Here is an 18,369-nt window from a genome sequence, read left to right on the forward strand (position 1 = left end):
CATTTAACCAATACAACCAGGAAACAATGTAGAGTTTATAGTTTCACAAATGTGATAATGGGGAGCAGCATGCAGAGCGAGTCCACGGGGGTCAGACACCCAGTGACCCCAGCACAAAATGCAAACACAACTCTAATGATAGTGAATGTAGTGAAAGCAGACACTGGGGCATAGTAATATACTAATGTGGGAAATGATTCATTGCTCTCAGTGAGAGAAACAAAATTATAATTTTGTAGTTGTGATACCTTTTGGCTAACACGGTACCAAAACTTTTTTCTTTTAACTAAATATTGGAAATGAAACGCAGCAATTAACTACAAATACGCTATCGACTCGGGTACATATTTGCACGAATGATATATGTTATAATATACCTTTTAATGTAAGAAACTCATGAACGCTTCATATTACAAATCAGTATGCAATAGATGCACAGCGGGATCACCATCAAGGAAAAATCCTCATAATATAGTTTACCATGGAGACTAAGTGCAGGATGCATAGGATTGGAGTGAACATTATTTATTATATAGACGTCTAACAGATATGTACCAAATGGACCATACAACGAATATGATAAATCAATAAGAAATTGTGACACCATAATAAAATACTTAAGAAAATTAACAGATATTCTCAGACAGCCTGGAAGAACATATAGGGTATGTGCGCACGTTGCGTTCTGCCGTGACAAATATTCCGCAACGTTTTGTCACTGCATGTGCGTTTCAAAACGCAGCCGAAAAGCTGCGTTTTGCATGTATTTTGAATGCAGAATGGTTGCAGAAGTCATGTTCTCTGGATTCTTGCTCTGCCATAGACCGAGTGGGAAAAGCATCCAAAACGCACAAAAGAAGTGACATGTTGCTTTTTAGAACGCATCGATTTTATCAAAAATGTAGCATCCAAAACGCTGCGTTTTAAAAACGCAATGTGCGCATGGAATTTGCTTATTTCTCATAGACTTTGCTGGGGACGCAGAATGCATGCGTTTACGCTGCAGTTTAAAACGCTGCGTAAACGCATGGAAAAACGCAACGTGTGCACACAGCCTTAAACTTCTCAGAGAAGTGACCAAGAAAGCTTTATTTTTCTAAACAGATATGTGCAATCATGGCACTGCAGCATCCGCGGCAATGTATGGGACGTCAAGTTTGTGAAGTGAAGCAGATACAGTTTGTGAAATGATGAAACATTATTTCTAAACTTTTTCTCTTATCAGACCACACTTTCTTTTTTTTGGTCTTTTTATTACTTATGATTCCAGACATACTTATACAGATTTGTTCTAATCTTATAATTGAAAGAGGCCTTTCTTATTAAAGAGGTTATCTGGGACTTTGCTTAATTTTCCCTATGGGGCTAATAGGAATTAATAATTAGAACGTACAGGCAGGTAGTTGTTACACAATGTATATATGACACATTATGATGCAATAAGATATTCTGATTCAGAAAACTAACATATTTAAAGAGTTTGTTGGGTACTGTTACTTATCCATAAAACTGGTCAATATAAGATCAGTGGGGTGCGTCACCTAGCACCCCCACACCCCAATCTCAAGAGCAGTTCCATCAACTGTATAATGGGCACAGCCTGATACTGCACACCTGCCCCTATTCCAATGAATGGGGGTGTATCTGCAGTACCCCACAGCTGTATACAGTTCCTGCATGAGCTGTGCGCACAGAGCGGCATATGACTCCTGCATGAACTGTGTGCATAAGACAATATATGGCTCATGCATAAACTGTGCATACAAGGCAGTATACAGCTCCAGCATGAGCTGTGCGCACAAAGCAGTATATGGCTCCTGCATGAGCTGTGCGCACAAAGCAGTATATGGGTCCTGCATGAGCTTTGCATACAAAGCAGTATATGGCTCCTGCATGAGCTTTGCATACAAAGCAGTATATGGCTCCTGCCTGAGCTGTGTGCATAAGGCCTGAAACATACATCCGTGAAACACGTGCGTGTTTGGTCCGTTGCCGTATATACCGGAGACACTGCCAAACGTGCACCAATGTTATTTAATGTTTGAGGACACATGTGCATTTTTCATTAAGGTCCGTGGGTCCGTGTGCGTGCTACGTTTGTGTCTCCGTTTTGCATGGAAGCATGTCCGTTTTCAGCACGCAACACGCAGCACGGACCCAATGAAAGTCAATGGGTGTGTGCGCACGTCCGAGTGACACGGACGCATCTCTGTTTGCTCCCTGTACGTTTTGTGCTTTTTTCATGTGATGTCGGTCTTTTTTCTTTTTCTGTTTCGTTCTCTCCCTCAGTCCGTCGGTCGGTCGGTCTCTATGTCTGTCAGTCAGTCTCTCTGTCTTATCTGTCCCTCTCGCTGTCTATCGGTCAGTTCCCCCCCCTCTCTCATACTTACCGTTCCCCGATCTCCGGCGCGGCACTGCATGGCTGTTCTCTAAACTCCGGCGGCATTTCCTCTTTTGAACTTTTGAAAAAGCCGGCCGCTCATTAAACAATCTCGTATTCCCTGCTTTCCCCGCCCACCGGCGCCTATTATTGGTTGCAGTGAGACACGCCCACACGCTGAGTGACAGGTGTCTCACTGCACCCAATCACAGCAGCCGGTGGGCGTGTCACTATGGAGTATAGAAATAAATAATTAAAAAAAACGGCGTGCGGTCCCCCCCAAATTTAATACCAGCCAGATAAAGCCATACAGCTGAAGGCTGGTATTCTCAGGATGGGGAGCCCCACGTTATGGGGAGCCCCCCAGCCTAACAATATCAGTCAGCAACCGCCCAGAATGGCTGCATACATTAGATGCGACTGTTCTGGGACAGTACCCGGCTCTTCCCGATTTGCCCTGGTGCTTTGGCAAATCGGGGTAATAAGGAGTTATTGGCAGCCCATAGCTGCCAATAAGTCCTAGATTAATCATGTCAGGCGTCTCCCCGAGATACCTTCCATGATTGATCTGTAAATTACAGTAAATAAACACACACACCCGAAAAATCCTTTATTAGAAATAACAAACACAAACACATTCCCTGGTTCACCACTTTAATCAGCCTCAAAAAGCCCTCCATGTCCGGCGTAATCCAGGATGGTCCAGCGTCGCATCCAGCGTCGCATCCAGCTCTGCTGCATGAAGGTGACCGAAGCAGCAGAAGAAACCGCCGCTCCTGTCACCTCCACGCAGCAAATCAAGAGAGAGCCGCATGATCAGCTGTGCTGTCACTGAGGTTACCTGGATCCAGCGGTGGATGCAGCGGTGGCCGCGGGTAACCTCAGTGACAGCTCAGCTGATCGCGCTACTCACCGCCGCTCCGGTCAGCTCCACGCAGCAACTGAGGTGAGTAGCGCGATCAGCTGAGCTGTCACTGAGGTTACCCGCGGCCACCGCTGAATCCACCGCTGGATCCAGGTAACCTCAGTATATGGCTCCTGCATGAGCTGTGCGCACAAAGCAGTATATGGCTCCTGCATGAACTGTGCGCACAAAGCAGTATATGGCTCCTGCATGAGCTGTGCGCACAAAGCAGTATATGGCTCCTGCATAAACTGTGCGCACAAAGCAGTATATGGCTCCTGCATGAGCTGTGCGCACAAAGCAGTATATGGCTCCTGCATGAGCTGTGCGCACAAAGCAGTATACGGCTCCTGCATGAGCTGTGCGCACAAAGCAGTATATGGCTCCTGCATGAACTGTGCGCACAAAGCAGTATATGGCTCCTGCATGAGCTGTGCGCACAAAGCAGTATATGGCTCCTGCATAAACTGTGCGCACAAAGCAGTATATGGCTCCTGCATGAGCTGTGCGCACAAAGCAGTATATGGCTCCTGCATGAGCTGTGCGCACAAAGCAGTATATGGCTCCTGCATAAACTGTGCGCACAAAGCAGTATATGGCTCCTGCATGAGCTGTGCGCACAATGCAGTATATGGCTCCTGCATGAGCTGTGCGCACAAAGCAGTATATGGCTCCTGCATGAGCTGTGCGCACAAAGCAGTATATGGCTCCTGCATGAACTGTGCGCACAAAGCAGTATATGGCTCCTGCCTGAGCTGTGTGCATAAGGCCTGAAACATACATCCGTGAAACACGTGCGTGTTTGGTCCGTTGCCGTATATACCGGAGACACTGCCAAACGTGCACCAATGTTATTTAATGTTTGAGGACACATGTGCGTTTTTCATTAAGGTCCGTGGGTCCGTGTGCGTGCTACGTTTGTGTCTCCGTTTTGCACGGAAGCATGTCAGTTTTCAGCACGCAAAACGCAGCACGGACCCAATGAAAGTCAATGGGTGTGTGCGCACGTCCGAGTGACAAGGACGCATCTCTGTTTGCTCCCTGTACGTTTTGTGCTTTTTTTCATGTGATGTCGGTCTTTTTTCTTTTTCTGTTTCGTTCTCTCCCTCAGTCCGTCGGTCGGTCGGTCTCTATGTCTGTCGGTCAGTCTCTCTGTCTTATCTGTCCCTCTCGCTGTCTATCGGTCAGTTCCCCCCCCTCTCTCATACTTACCGTTCCCCGATCTCCGGCGCGGCACTGCATGGCTGTTCTCTAAACTCCGGCGGCTTTTCCTCTTTTGAACTTTTGAAAAAGCCGGCCGCTCATTAAACAATCTCGTATTCCCTGCTTTCCCCGCCCACCGGCGCCTATTATTGGTTGCAGTGAGACACGCCCACACGCTGAGTGACAGGTGTCTCACTGCACCCAATCACAGCAGCCGGTGGGCGTGTCACTATGGAGTATAGAAATAAATAATTAAAAAAAAACGGCGTGCGGTCCCCCCCAAATTTAATACCAGCCAGATAAAGCCATACAGCTGAAGGCTGGTATTCTCAGGATGGGGAGCTCCACGTTATGGGGAGCCCCCCAGCCTAACAATATCAGTCAGCAGCCGCCCAGAATGGCTGCATACATTAGATGCGACTGTTCTGGGACAGTACCCGGCTCTTCCCGATTTGCCCTGGTGCGTTGGCAAATCGGGGTAATAAGGAGTTATTGGCAGCCCATAGCTGCCAATAAGTCCTAGATTAATCATGTCAGGCGTCTCCCCGAGATACCTTACATGATTGATCTGTAAATTACAGTAAATAAACACACACACCCGAAAAATACTTTATTAGAAATAACAAACACAAACACATTCCCTGGTTCACCACTTTAATCAGCCTCAAAAAGCCCTCCATGTCCGGCGGAATCCAGGATGGTCCAGCGTCGCATCCAGCTCTGCTGCATGAAGGTGACCGAAGCAGCAGAAGAAACCGCCGCTCCTGTCACCTCCACGCAGCAAATCAAGAGAGAGCCGCATGATCAGCTGTGCTGTCACTGAGGTTACCTGGATCCAGCGGTGGATGCAGCGGTGGCCGCGGGTAACCTCATTGACAGCTCAGCTGATCGCGCTACTCACCGCCGCTCCGGTCAGCTCCACGTAGCAACTGAGGTGAGTAGCGCGATCAGCTGAGCTGTCACTGAGGTTACCCGCGGCCACCGCTGAATCCACCGCTGGATTCAGGTAACCTCAGTATATGGCTCCTGCATGAGCTGTGCGCACAAAGCAGTACATGGCTCCTGCATGAGCTGTGCGCACAAAGCAGTATATGGCTCCTGCATGAACTGTGCGCACAAAGCAGTATATGGCTCCTGCATGAACTGTGCGCACAAAGCAGTATATGGCTCCTGCATGAGCTGTGCGCACAAAGCAGTATATGGCTCCTGCATGAGCTGTGCGCACAAAGCAGTATATGGCTCCTGCATGAACTGTGCGCACAAAGCAGTATATGGCTCCTGCATGAGCTGTGCGCACAAAGCAGTATATGGCTCCTGCATGAGCTGTGCGCACAAAGCAGTATATGGCTCCTGCATGAGCTGTGCGCACAAAGCAGTATATGGCTCCTGCATGAGCTGTGCGCACAAAGCAGTATATGGCTCCTGAATGAACTGTGCGCACAAAGCAGTATATGGCTCCTGCATGAACTGTGCGCACAAAGCAGTATATGGCTCCTGCATGAGCTGTGCGCACAAAGCAGTATATGGCTCCTGCATGAGCTGTGCGCACAAAGCAGTATATGGCTCCTGCATGAACTGTGCGCACAAAGCAGTATATGGCTCCTGCATGAACTGTGCGCACAAAGCAGTATATGGCTCCTGCATGAACTGTGCGCACAAAGCAGTATATGGCTCCTGCATGAGCTGTGCGCACAAAGCAGTATATGGCTCCTGCATGAGCTGTGCGCACAAAGCAGTATATGGCTCCTGCATGAGCTGTGCGCACAAAGCAGTATATGGCTCCTGCATGAACTGTGCGCACAAAGCAGTATATGGCTCCTGCATGAGCTGTGCGCACAAAGCAGTATATGGCTTCTGCATGAGCTGTGCGCACAAAGCAGTATATGGCTCCTGCATGAGCTGTGCGCACAAAGCAGTATATGGCTCCTGCATGAACTGTGCGCACAAAGCAGTATATGGCTCCTGCATGAGCTGTGCGCACAAAGCAGTATATGGCTCCTGCATGAACTGTGCGCTCAAAGCAGTATATGGCACCTGCATGAACTGTGCGCACAAAGCAGTAAATAGCTCCTGCATGAGCTGTGCGCATACATCAGTATATGGCTCCTGCATGAACTGTGTGCACAAAGTAGTATATGGCTTCTGCATGAGCCGTGTATACAAAACAGTATACGGCTCCTGCATAAGCTGCGTGCACAAAGTGGTATACGGTTCCTGCATGAGCCGTGCATACAAAACAGTATACGGCTCCTGCATGAGCTGTGCGCACAAAGCAGTATACGGCTCCTGCATGAGCTGTGCGCACAAAGCAGTATACGGCTCCTGCATGAGCTGTGCGCACAAAGCAGTATACGGCTCCTGCATGAGCTGTGCGCACAAAGCAGTATATGGCTCCTGCATGAGTTGCGTGCCGCCGGTCCGTGTGTGCCATTTTTTACATGGACCGGAGACACGTGCACACGGGGACCTGGGTAATCCCTATGGTTAGGAGACACGTAAGTATTTTGGAACGGAACGTGTGTCCGTTCCGTACTTACGTGTCTCCGTGTGTTAAAAATGCTGACATGTCCGTGTTGCTCCGGCAGCACGGGTGTCACACGGCCCACACCCGTACCACACGGATGTAGTGTATGCGGTCCCGTGTGACACTCGCCGGAGAAAACAAACGTCAGAGTAAAAAAAAACTCGTTACTCACCTTCTCCAGCCCTCCTGTCTCTGCCGCTGGTGTGACTTGCTGTCGACCGCCGCTCATTATACTCATTTAATATTCACTTCACTGCGGCCGGTGGCAGCAGCAGCAGGGAGACGGCAGCGCTGGAGCCGAAGATCAGCACCACGGACAGCAGGAAGGACCACATGAGTATGCAAATTACCGGTTCTCCATGTGTTATCGCGGATAGCACACGGAGAACACACGTGGCCCGCATGTACCAGAGACACGTACTTACCTACATGCAACACGCAGGGTAAATACATGTCATGTGCGTGATTTTCACGTGAGTGTGTCAGAGGCCTAAAGCAGTATACGGCTCCTGCGTGATTTGTGTGCATAAAGCGGTATATGGCTCCTGCATAAGCTGCGCGCACAAAGCGGTATATGGGTCCTGCATGAGGTATGCGCACAAAGCAGTATATGGGCTCCATAATAAGTCAATAAGTCCATACACTGTTCAGTAAGAATGAATGTACGGACCCATAGACTTCACTCCGGAGCTGTATTTTCACCAGTCACTGGGGGTGTTAGGACTCAGACCCCTACCAATTAGCAGCAGGGTTCCAAAAACTTTTAGAAAGTGACAATTACATTTTAAGTGCCAACTTACAGGGTTCCACATCAACTTATCGAAGAATAGTAGTACTAGTAATATGTTCACAAAGGAACACTACATATCTAACTGTACACTTTCATGTATTGATATTAGGTTGGGTCAAATATGTTAAAGCAATGTTCTTCTGACAAACAATTTATAGGTAACGTTCTGGTATCTGAATGGTATAGGAAAGTACAAGAGATCTTTTTTTAGGCTAGGGTCACATGACAATATTTTCTCCATCCGAGAAAAATTGTCCGATTGTGTTAATCAGACTCTAATCAGAGACTAACCCGAGTTTCATCAGAGTTTGATGAGATTGAAATCTGTTTGTTTTTTTTTCTCTCAAATGTGGAGAAGAATAAAATAAAAGTTCTCCATCTTTTCCATTCTGCTAGTTTGTGAAAATCGTCATCCCAATGTGATCCGTTTTTTTCAAGGACCCATAGACTTGAAAGGCCAAGTGCGATCCAAATTACAGAAGCAAGTAGAGCATGCTGCGATCTTTCTCGGACCGAGTAGTCCGAGGCAAAAGAAAAATCAGACGTGTACTGCCTCACTGAATAACATTGGACCGAGTGCAATCCGAAAATATGATTGTCTGCAACAGGTCTACAATGAAAGTCAGTGACAGATGTGTCCGTTTGTAGAGAACTTGCCAAAATGCTAGTATCATATGCAGTAAATATTGTGTCTCAGTTCTGACATTCACACTTTGTATACATACAATGATGAAGTGCGGAGGCGGAGAAAACAAAGCTATGTATATACAGTGTATATATATATATATATATATATATGTATATATATATATATATATATATATATATATATATATATACATACAGTATATATACTGTGTGTGTATATATATATATATATATATATATATTTATATTTATATTTAGTACTATACAAAAATTTTAAGAAGATGTGGAAAAAATGCTGCAAAGTGACAATGCTTTAAAAAATAGAAGCGTTAATAGTTTATATTTGTCAATTAACAGAATGCAAATTGAATGATCTAAAGAGAGATCTAAATCAACTCAATATTTAGTGTGGTCCCCTTTTTCCTTCCTGTAAGAAAAAAAAATAATACAAAACTTTAGACTTAAGAATGAACTTGAAGACATGCATTTTTTACATTTTTTTGGCTAGTATATTTACAATCTCATAGCCTCACAGTTTTAAGGTTGACGTTAAACTCACGTCCATCGAATTCAACCCATAGCCTAACATGTTGATCCAGAGGAAGGCAAAAACTCCATGGAGCAGACACCAATCTCCATTTTAGGGTAAAAATTCCTTCCCGCTCCACATATGGCAATAAAACTAGTTCTCTGGATAACGCCCAATCACAGAATCTAATTCCCATAACCCTTAATATTATATTTTTAAAGAAAGGCATTCAGGCCCCCCTTGAATTTTACAACATTGTGTGGCAGAGAGTTCCATAGTTTCACTGCTCTTACAACAATGATTTTGCATTTGTGACTATGATAAAACCACCTTTCTTCTAACCATAGTGGATGCCCCCTTGTTTCTATCGCAGGCCTTGCTGTAAAAAGATCATAAGCAAGATCCCTATTCTGTCACCTCATATACTTGTACATTGTAATAAGATCTCTCTTAATCCTTTGTTTTTGCAAACTGAATAACCACAAGTTTAATAACCTGTCTTGTTATTGCACCACCCATTCCTTTACTAACCTTGGTTGCTCTTCTCTGCACCCGATGTAGTTCAGCTTTGTCCTTCTTATACACAAGAGACCAAATTTGTAGACAGTGTTCTAAGTGTGGTCGCACTAGTGACTTGTATAGGGGCAAAACTATGTTCTTGTCATGAGCTTCTATGCCTTTTTTAATGGATCTAATTATATTAGTCTTGGCAGCAGCTGCCTGATATTGCGCAGTAAAGTTGAGTTTGCCATTCACCCATACACCTAGTGTTTTCACTTTAGTGCACAACTATGCATTTTATTTCCTCTGCCTCAAGTGCATAACCTTACATTTATCTACATTAAACTTCAATTGCATCTCACAGTCCAAACCTCCAGCTACATAAATCCTTCTGTAATGTTAATGTATTCTCTTTTGTGTTGATTACCCTGCAGAGTTTAGTATCATCTGCAAATATTGACATTCTACTCTATGCTCTCTATAAGATCATTAATAAATATGTGAAAATAAGAGGGCCCCATACTGACCCCTGTGGTACCCCACTGTTAACTGTGACGCAGTCTGAATCTATTCCATTAATAATCACCATTTGTTTCCTATCACTGAGCCATTTCTTAACCTAGTTACACATATTTTCCCCTAGTCCCAATATTTTCCTTTTATGTACCAACCTTTTGTATGATGCTGTATGAAACACCATTAAAATGTTCATATAGACAATATCCACTGCATTTACCTGGTCCAGTCTGGAATTTACATACTCGTTAAAGGTGATCAGATTAGACTGACATGGCCAATCCCTCAGTCATAAAGGCATGTTGATACTGGGTCATGAGGCTATTCTTTAGATACTCTAGACTAGCCTATAAAACATAACCTCTTTATAACGTTTATTAAATGGGTTATACACTTTAGAACAAAATTATAGGAGTTGTAAATGTTAAGGTACTGTCACACATAACGAGATCGCTAGCAAGATCGCAGCTGAGTCACCGTTTTGGTGACGCAGTAGCGATCCCGTTAGCAATCTCGTTATGTGTGACACTTACCAGCGATCAGGCCCCTGCTGTGAGATCTCTAGTCGTTGCTGAATGGTCCAGGCCATTTTCTTCAAAGGCGATGTCCTGCTGGGCAGGACACATCGCTGTGTTTGACACTGTGTGACAGGGACACAGTGACCGCTGAGATCGTTATACAGGTCGCTACTGCGACCTGTATTGTTCCTGCATCGCTGGTAAGATCTGACTGTGTGACATCTCAACTGCGACCTCCCAGCGACTTACCTGCGATCCCTATCAGGTCGCATCGTTTTCGGGATCGCTGGTAAGTCGTTGTGTGTGACTGGGCCTTTAGAGAAAAAAAGACACTAAAGACACTACTCACTTCTTGCTGACAAATGACTGGCACATTACCACTGCAATCAATAAGTGGCAGCAGATGTCTCAAGCTGTATGTCATGTGCTACTGTTATCACCACAGTCAATGAAGCATTGATGCCAGTAGTGTAGAATGCAACCAGTCAGGTCACTGATTGACTGCAGCGGTCTTGTGGTATAATTGCTGTATTACTGTAATCACCTCCCAGTGATGTGAGGCAAGATGCCAGTAGTACAATATGCAACCACTCAGGCCACTTAGACTGCAGTGTTCATGTGCTGTCACTTGTCAAAAAAAAGCAGGAGAACCAGAAGGTAAACATATAGTAGTTTCTTTTTAAGGTTTAACTTGCCTTCAGTGTAGATACCTTTTTGTTGAACACATCAGAGAGTCTCAAGAAGATGTTACTGCTAAATAAAATATGAGAACTTTGTCCTGTGAACAAAAAGGAGACAGCTGCACTCTGTAGTGCTAAGATATATGTAACAATGAATATAGGAATATAGACATGCATTACTGCTATGAAAAACATGTAAAAATTGAGATACTAAGCACACAAAAATGGCCAGTTTTATGTGAGCTCAACAGTCAATGGCAGTATTAAATATATGTTACACATATCTTAGCACTGCAGAGTGCAATTGTCTCCCTTTTGTTACTGTTTCATATTCAGTTTACACCTGTCCACATTAGAAATGTAGGATCTTTTCTTAGATTACTTTGTCCTGTAAACACAATAATAATGTTAATAGTCTGGTATCTATAAAATATATGTAGGTTACACCCTGCGTGTGTTGGAGTTGCTAGTGAAGCTGTTGTGTGATAGCTTGGAGTCAGGTGGTGGTGACCATACAAGATATCTGTTTCCAGTTTTGAACTATTTGTTGGTTTGTGGTCACAAGAACATACCATATGAAGGTAGAAATGATTTGGAACTTCCTCAGTCTAAAAAAAAATAACAGGCTGGTGCGCGCACATGAAACCATCACAAGTCACAAAAGTATGATTGATGAGAGTGTCCCACCGTTAGATCCCCCTCCAATTTCAAAGAACACCTTGTCTGGAGGGAAATTAAAGGGAACCTGTCAGGTGCAGGATGCACCCAGAATTACGAGCAGTTCTGGGTGCATATTGCTAATCCCTGCATAACTGTTCCTGTATCTAGTAGCATAGATAAACAGATCTTTAGAAATAGTATTTCTAAATATCTTTTATCTTATGCTAATGAGCACGGGGACTAGTCCCAAGGGCATGAGTTTTTTTGGCTAGCTGGCCCTTATAGCATGCTAGCACACCCCTGTGGGTGTACTAACATGCTAATGAGTGCGCAGCGACTCCGCACATACTTCACTGTTCATGGCGGCCGGCAGAAGATGGATGGACTTCCGATCATGCGCACTAAACTGATGCCGGGTGTAAGCTTCCCGGCTTCAGTGAGGTACAGTGCGCATGACCGGAAGTGCCACCATCAAGACTGAGGTATGCACGGCATTGCTGCGCATTCATTAGCCCTGTGGGCGTACTAACATGCTAAGAGGGCCCAATAGTCAAGTTAATTCACGCCCTTGGGACTAGTCCCTGGTCTCGGCATAATAAACAATCTATAGAATTATTTTATCTAAAGATCTCTTTATCTATGCTAGTATATACAGGGATGGTTAGGCAGGGATTAGCAATATTGCACCTGACAGGTTCCCTTTAAAGCAGCTGACCTGTGTATGAATGTGCATTGCTATAAAGTTAATTTCTATAGTTCTAGAATTATATAAAAAATCTCAGGGTAATCAGGTTGTGTTTTTTTGTAGAAGGAAAATAAATGTAAATGAGAAATAGAATACATAAACTTATAAACCTTCGCTGTGAGGATATTGTTACTTGTATTATTTTTTTTATTGTAGCAACATAACAACAGTTTAACAATTGAGTTTTGCAGCAATTACATACATTATGGTAAGAAATGTAGCAAAGAACACAGAGAACGACTCATATCAATGCGCTGTTGCGTTAGGCATGTGCACAACATCTTGCATGAGGAAAGTTTTGGGGTTTTTTTCTCATTCATTTGGTTTAGTGTCTCTTTAAATTAATCCATGACTGTGGCACCTACTACAGTATGAGTGTAAGTACAGCAGGGCTCAGAGGAAGAGCGGACGAGTCTTGTGACATCACAGGATTTCCTTACTTGTGCTTGCAAGAACATGTCTGAGAAAATGACTCAATGAGAGCAATGTACAAGATATCGAGTGACTACAGGACGTGACATAGCTAGTTGCTCAGCTAGAAGCATTACATAAGACAGCGCCGTTATCTATTGCTCCAACTGTGACATTTCATCACTATTTGTATGAGCGCAACGTTTATGGTCTCAGCTCAGTTGTGAACATAGACTGTAGTGTTCCTCACATAGCCTCCTACCGTACTTGATGAAGTTCTCAGATAAAAATGTGCTTTTTTAACACTTGTAATCCTTTATATTTTATTGGAGTCTCTTGTTTCACTTTTTGTAACTATTAATAAGACACATTTGAGAAAATAATCAAACTCAATGCATCTGGACAATACAAGCTGACAGAGCCTGTAGACATTCATTCTTCTGCTGCTGGAGTTCATTAATAAGCTATGTTAAAGGGGTTGTCCACTACTTTTACATTGATGGCCGATCCTTAGGATAGGTCAACAGTGTCTGATCGGCCGGGGTCCAACACCCGGCACCCCAGCCGATCAGCTGCTCTCAGTGACGATGGCAGCAGCAGTCAGGCAAAATGCTCAATTCTTCTGTACTGCTCATCCACCTTCTATTGATTGGAATGGGAGGCGAATGTGCAGTACCCACCATGGCTGCCATAAGACAACAGAGCAGCTCCGGAAATGAGCACTTCCGGCAGCCTGCTGCCATCTCCAGCATCGAGAACAGCTGATAGGTGGGGGTGCAGGGTGTCGGACCAACCTCCAACCAAATGCTGTTTCTATTAGGCTGCTTTCACACTACGTTTTTTTTAACATGCGTCATGAATGTTTTTTTAACGCAAAAACGGATCCAGTGCAAATGCGTTTTCATTTCAATGCATTTGCAATGGACTCGCATCAACATGCGTTCACCTGCGTTTGCGTGCGTTATAGTGAGGATCCAGCGACTTGCAGTTTTTTAACTTTTTTCAAAAACGCTACTTGTAGCGTTTTTGAGCTGCGTCCAAATACTGTTTTTCACTGGATCCTGACTATACTGCACGCAAACGCATGTGAACGCTGGCGTGCTGATAGACAGGATCCTGCTTGCTCTACTGAGCATGCCCAGAAACCAGCCTGGCGTGATCAGTCTCTCTTTCCCCCTCCCTCTCTCGCCCTCCCTCTTTCTCCCCCCCCTCTCTCTCCTCTCTCTCTCCCCCGCCTGAGAGCTGCGAATGCTCATAACCAAGGTAAATATCGGGTAACCAAGCAAAGAGCTTCGCTTAGTTGTCCGATGTTTACCTTGGTTACGTATGCAGGGAGCAGGCAGCCCGGCTTCTACCAGCTGCGGACGCTCATAACCAAGGTAAATATCGGGTATCCAAGCAAAGCACTTCGCTTAGTTACCCAATGTTTACCTTGGTTACCAGCTTCCGCAGCTGTCAGATGCCAGCTCCCAGTCTATCACGTTCAGTTCCCCTCACTCCCGATCACATGACTCCAATGCCCGCCCATACACTTCAAGTGACAGGATCCTGCAAAATAACACTTGCGTTTGCATGAGTTTTTCTTTGTAAAAACAGGATCCTTTTTTCCAGCAAAAAAACGTTCATGACGCATGTTAAAAAAAGTAGTGTGAAAGCAGCCTTAGTTCACTAATCTTAGCCTTATTTAGGAGAATGTCAAGCAGACGCTCACTATCGAGCAAGTCACAGACTACAGGCTCTCACCACCAAGCAAGTCACAGACTGCAGCCAATCAGGTTTCTTCTTTTTGTTATTTCGATTTACATTGATAATTTTTCCTAAGGATAGGCCATCAATGTAAAAGTAGTGGACAATCTCTTTAAGGGATCTGATCTTGGAGCATCCCATTGTAGAGACAAGTTGCAAAAGTGGTACAAAGTTTTTACATATATTCAAGCTCTGATCAAAGTTGCGTCCCCAGAGATTCCAGCATTTATAATTTGTCATAAACGTGACTAATACTATTAACACTAGAACTACTGAGGTAGTCATTTTGACTACTTTGCACCATGTATTTCTATATAGGTGTCACGAGTCCAGTAGTTCTAGTGTTAAGGGCCATCTGCTCTGTTTTGAGTTCAGATCCGTCTCCAACATGAATCCCATCTTTTTTATTTCTCTAGCAGAACAGAAAAAAACAACAATTACCTAAAGGCTACTTTACATGCTGCGATATCGGTACCAATATCGCTAGCGTGGGTACCCGCCCCCATCTGTTGTGCGACACGGGCAAATCGCTGCCCGTGCCGCACAACATCACGCAGACCCGTCACACATACTTACCTGCCCGGCGACGTCGCTGTGACCGGTGAACCGCCTCCTTTCTAAGGGAGCGGTCCGTGCGTTGTCACAGCGACATCACTGAGCGGCCGGCCAATAGAAGCAGAGGGGCGGAGATGAGTGGCCGGAACATCCCGCCCACCTCCTTCCTTCCACATAGCGGCCGGGAGACAGGTAAGGAGAGGTTCCTCGTTCCTGCGGCGTCACACATAGCGATGTGTGCTGCCGCAGGAGCGACGAACTACATCGTTACTGCTGCAGTAACAATAATCGAGAATGGACCCCCATGTCACCGGTGAGCGATTTTGCACGTTTTTGCAACGATGCAAAATCGCTCATCGGTGTCACACGCAGCAACATCGCTAATGCGGTCGGATGTGCGCCACAAATTCCGTGACCCCAACGACTCCGCATTAGCGATGTCGCAGCGTGTAAAGCCCCCTTTAGGCTATGTGTGCACGTTGCGTAGTGTTCATGCTGAAAAATCTGCAGCGATTTGGCAGTGCATGTGTGCTTCAAATCGCTGCAGAAACACTGCGTAATGGATGCAGTGTGTATGCAGAATAGATGCCATATTCATGCGTTCTGGATGCTGCCTCTCTCATAGACAGAGTGGGAATCCAAAGCGCACGAAAGAAGTGACATGCTGCTTTTTTCAGCGCAGCAATTTGGATCCAAATTTTAGCATGCAGATCGCTGCGCTCTAAAACGCATCGTGTGAATGGATTATGCACAATCTTCATAGATTGTGCTGGGGACGCAGGACGCATGCGTTTACGTTGCAGTGCAATATGCAGCGTAAATGCATAAAATTACACAACGTGTGCCCATGGCCTTACTCAGATGTGAACATAGATCTGCATTTTTTTTAAATAGTTTTTAATTTTTTTTGTAAAATAAGTGCCACACATGTTATCAATAAACGCTATGTTATATGCATTAAACTCAAAATGGTACCTTAATACATTAAAGATCTTGTATCATAACTCATGAGCCACCTGCTTGAACCGCAAATGCACATTGATGGCTTGAACCTGTGGTCACCGTTTCTAATCAATTACTACTGTATATCTTAGGCTGGGGTCACACTAACGTATAGCATTGGGTATGAGATGCTAATGACACTCGGCCCAAACTCTGCTGTGAGCGTGAGCTGAGAGTCATTCAATGTGTCCAATCATCTCGCATGTGAAAATTGTATCACAGGTGAAGAGAACATGGAGAGATTAAAGAAGTGGTTCATCCATATTTATTATTGGCCACAACAATATTATGTTGAGAAACAAGGTTTCTCTCAAATACATTGTGTTGCCAATAGTGCCTGTGAGCGGCACTATTGCGGACTGCACTTCCCCATCGCCTGACCACCGGGCTCCGTGACCTCGGTGATGTCACGTCAACTTCCTGCTCACCTGACATCACCGAGACCGGCCCCAATCTCTGTGAGTCACTGGGCTGTGGGCGGAGTTTCACCACTCAGCACAGCCCAGCATGCCTCCTGCTTATGCACTCTGCAGCGAAGGAGGAGTGAGCAGGGAGGTGCTTTGCTGTGACGCGGGGCTGTGATAAGCAGGGAAACTCCGTCCACAGCCCGGTCACTGACGGAGACTGGGGCCGGCTGCTGTGATGTCAGGTGAGCAGAAAGTTGACATGCAGTGGAATGGGGAATTTCATTACCAAACTGTGGGAAAGAAAACAGTGCATGGCCGGATATGGAAAGACACTAGAAGACAAAATAGAGGAGCTCCAGGGTGAAGTCCCAGTGATCGGAAACAGGGAAGAGTAGATGGAATCTGCTCACCTGGTGGAGCAGTGCAGGTCAGGTCTAACTCTGATGGGAGTTGTAGTAAAGTGCTATTCTTCATACTGACTGCTGCTCCACCCATGAAAGTCAACAAAGCGTCTCATTAAAACAGTCAGAAAATGAGGAACAAACAGGGTGGGTCCTGTCATGATGAAGACAAGGATAAGAAGGTGCAGAAAAACAACAAACTTTCATTAAAAGACAGAAACATATTTTAAAATCAATCTAATTTTTTCTTAAGGCTAAAAATCTGTGGAAGAAATCTGATAGTTTTGGAATGCATTTGTGTCACCCCCGGTCAGCCTCTGATGTGACAGGGCTGGATCTCGTCGGTCCGAGTGCTGATGTGGCCTAACCGGGCATGTGTGACGCCTTGGCGTATCAGGTCGTCACAAGGGTGCCGTGCAATCTGCCCTTCTGCATGGTACCCGCTCCTCCATGGTTACGGGTCCTGTCCCTTTGGTGTTGCTAAGAACAGGTATACACAAATCCTGAGGAACACTCTGCACCACACCCACCAGACACCCATTGGGCGGCCTGAGGGGAATAGGGCCACCCAGATAGAGGGATGGTAGAAGAAGGGCCAGAAGTGTCAAGGAGTAGTCAGAGAGTAGTTAGTGAGCCGTGACAGGAAGAGGTCACACTGCAGAGCTGGGCTCCTGTACCCGTCCCAGGTGCCAGACGGTGGCCTGGCCTGGAAGGAGCTGGAACCCCGGTCGCAGGGGGTAGTGACAGGGGGTATGGTACTACCACGGCAGTTCGGCTGCCTTGTGCTACAACCGGGCAGGGGCCAGGGCACGACGGGGTATGTGGACCCTAGGCTGGGAAGTAGCTTATGCAGCCCAGTAATTCACACGACTAGGACGGAGTCTTCACGAGCCGTTCTCCACCTGCTCCAAAATCGAGGTACTAACGCAATGAGAAGGATAGGACTTAACAAAGTGGCTAGCACGCGTGGCTAGCGGAGTGAGCTTGCTCTCAGGGTTCACGCTTGGGATTTTCTGGACATGCGTCGCTGTCCGTCATTTGGTATAATGGAAGCCTATGGGTGCAGGAGTCGTCGTAATCTGTCAAATGACGGGATCCGCCAACAGATTCAATTTTTTTTAACTGAGCATGCTCAGATGGGGTGAAAAAACACTGTTGGGCTGAAAAGCTGATGCAACGGATCCGCTGAATCAGTTTTTCCACAATCTGCGACAATGTACCCAAGGATTTTACAGCGTAAAACCCGCGG

General features: G+C 45.5%; 1 protein-coding gene across 1 annotated transcript in view; it reads left to right on the forward strand.

Annotated features, from left to right (window-relative positions):
* Window positions 1-18,369, forward strand: part of CYP7B1 (cytochrome P450 family 7 subfamily B member 1) — a 332,699-nt gene that overhangs the window by 195 nt on the left and 314,135 nt on the right. The gene's annotated exons all lie outside the window — the stretch shown is intronic.

This window comes from Anomaloglossus baeobatrachus, chromosome 6 (genome assembly GCF_048569485.1).
Source record: "Anomaloglossus baeobatrachus isolate aAnoBae1 chromosome 6, aAnoBae1.hap1, whole genome shotgun sequence".
NCBI lineage: Eukaryota > Metazoa > Chordata > Amphibia > Anura > Aromobatidae > Anomaloglossus > Anomaloglossus baeobatrachus.